We start from the raw sequence: 2,862 nt of genomic DNA, 5'->3' as shown, positions 1-2,862 counted from the left end.
TTGCAGAGCACAGGCTCCGGACGCACAGGCTCAGCGGCCATGGCTCACGGGCCCAGCCACTCCGCGGCATGTGGGATCTTCCCAGACCGGGGCACAAACCCGTGTCCCCTGCATCGGCAGGCGGACTCAACCACTCCGCCACCAGGGGAGCCCACATTTACCAAATATTTTTTAATGTCTATTATAAGTTACCAGGCACATGCAAGCATCATTTAGACCCCTAACCAGTTGTACACAAGGAGTGGTCAACAGTTCAATAAGCACAGGAAAGAAGATTCATCTAGGATCTTTCTGATACATTCTCCTCATCACCATCATCTCATGGTGTCTTGAGTTGCTTACTATATTCTTTACTGTTGACTTGGCTGTTACTAGAAGTTTTACTATTACTGTTCACTACATTTCTCTACCTCTTTTTTATTATTTTCTTTCTTTTTTTCTTTTTTTTTTTCTTACAGCATTTTAAACAAAGTGTCACCAAGAAGAAAATTCTCCCAGAAAAGATATCTTTCTAATTTAGAGCAATTGGCTCCTGGGAATAGGAGGAGAGAATGGTAAAATATTCAGATTTTTACCACTATGCCCTGTGAAATGTATGTTCTACACAATTCAAATAAATCACTTAGCTTAACTGTGCCTCAGTTTCCTTTCTCATCCATGAGATGGGAAAAGCAATAATATATACCCACACCTTTCAGCATTGAGATGATCAAATGCTATGTCTGAAAACACTAAGGTAATATAAATCATTTTTTTCTTCTTTATTTAGAGGCAGTTTTCAGCAATATCAAATTTTCTCCTTACAAAAAACCTGCCTTTCACTATTTCAATAATATATCTCTTGTACAGCGTCTTCCACTAAAAAAGTAGCATTTCCTCTTTACAAAAGCCAAGTAAAAATTTTAAATGGAAAACCTTTTTTTCTAAATTTCTATTGTAACACTGCTATTATGGATATGCTCGATTGTGAGTTTACTGCTACACAATGGTGCAAATGGTCCAAAATAGATCTTGTCAAAGAATAGAATGCTATTATGATTGATATGCTTGCACCCGGGTTGTTTCATAAAATATGTATGTTGTTTTGTTTTATTTGGTTTTGTTCTATTTTATTTCTCCATGATGTTTTTGTTTGAACTTGATGTCTAATTCAGCTATGGCTTGGTCACTGCTACAGGACCTTTCTTTCTTGGTGTTTGTCTTTGGGCTATTTATCCAGTCATCAGCCCAAGAACTAGGAAAAGGAAACAAAAACTAGTTTCATTCAAATAGTAAATGGTTTGGCATAGTAGAAGTATAAAAGGGAAGAGTTGGTTAAAACCATTTTTGATTTTTTCATATATTAGCTCTGTATTATATACTTCTCTGTATATATTTTATTATCTATATATCCTACACTTGACTGCCATGAATATATCAGAGATTTCTTATTGTTTAGTGAAATCCTCTACACATTTTAAAATGTCAAGCCATGAAAACTGAGTTTAAAAAAGCTATCCAGTTGCTAAGATAAAACTCATGTTTAAAGACCTAGATTAAAACTAAAGTTTAATAGGAAATACTTATTTTTATTTAAAAGCCCAATATCCTTTATAAACAACTTCCTTCGAATGACAATAAATGTACACATCTCAATATTCATCACAACATTAAATGTAGATGCGGGGCTTCCCTGGTGGCGCAGTGCTTGAGAGTCCGCCTGCCGATGCAGGAGACGCGGGTTCGTGCCCCGTTTCGGGAAGATCCCACATGCCGCGGAGCGGCTGGGCCCGTGAGCCATGGCCACTGAGCCTGCGCGTCCGGAGCCTGTGCTCCGCAAATGGGAGAGGCCACGACAGTGAGAGGCCCGCATAACGCAAGAAAAAAAAAAAAAAAAAAAATGTAGATGCGATGGAACCTGAAATTTAATAATTCTGGAGAGTTTCTTAAGTTTTGGAAAAGCATGACTCTAAGCCATGAAGAAGTTAATTATTTCAAAGCTTACTGATTCATTCTGAAAAAATAAATTTTTAAATATCATACTCATCCTAAGGGTCAGCTGGTGTCTTACATTATACATAGTGATTGCAACAGACCCCATAAACTATGTACCACTGAAAATAAAAAAGGGCCTCTCTAATGTAAATACCAAATATCACATGTTAATCACAATATGCTTTGCCATCAGTTTCACATTTACATGTAAGTACAATGCACACAATCATTTTCTTTTCTTTTATATGAATTTTAGTTGCATTAAAAAATGTATTATGCTTGTAGACATTGACATTTTAAAAAGCTGTTTAAATTGAAATCAAATAAGAAAAAAACAGTTAATATTCATTTTAATAGGACACAAATGACTCAGTCTAGGAAAAGCCAATAATGAGTTTTTCTACTTTGCCATCATAATGTACATTTAATGAGTTGTCCTTCACATAGCAACACAATGCTGCCATCAATAGAACATATGCTTTGTGCTATTTTTCAAATGGTGATAATGAGTTTTTCTGAAGCAAATACAGTATAGAACTGAAGTTCACCAAATTCTCTAGATATCATAACTAGAGTTACTGAGTATATGGGTTTAACTCTTTATAGAATGTATTTATTTCTTTATTATGCTTATAGTTCAACAATATTATAAGAGTTGATTAATTTATTCATCAACATTGAATAAGAAATTGCTATCTACTGATTAAAAGTAAAAAGGTTTATTGGATATTCGTAGGAATAGCAAGCTCTGGCACCAAAACATTGATAATTTTTATATATACGCAACAGAATTATGGGTGATTGTTTTCTATATATTCTAATTCTCCTACAATAAGTATGCTTTGCTGCCCATTTTTAAAATGTTGGGTTGCCTTCATATTTTTTATT

The sequence above is a fragment of the Lipotes vexillifer genome, unplaced genomic scaffold (genome assembly GCF_000442215.2).
Source record: "Lipotes vexillifer unplaced genomic scaffold, Lipotes_vexillifer_v1.1 scaffold1547, whole genome shotgun sequence".
Lineage (NCBI taxonomy): Eukaryota > Metazoa > Chordata > Mammalia > Artiodactyla > Lipotidae > Lipotes > Lipotes vexillifer.
This window is presented reverse-complemented; position numbering follows the sequence as displayed.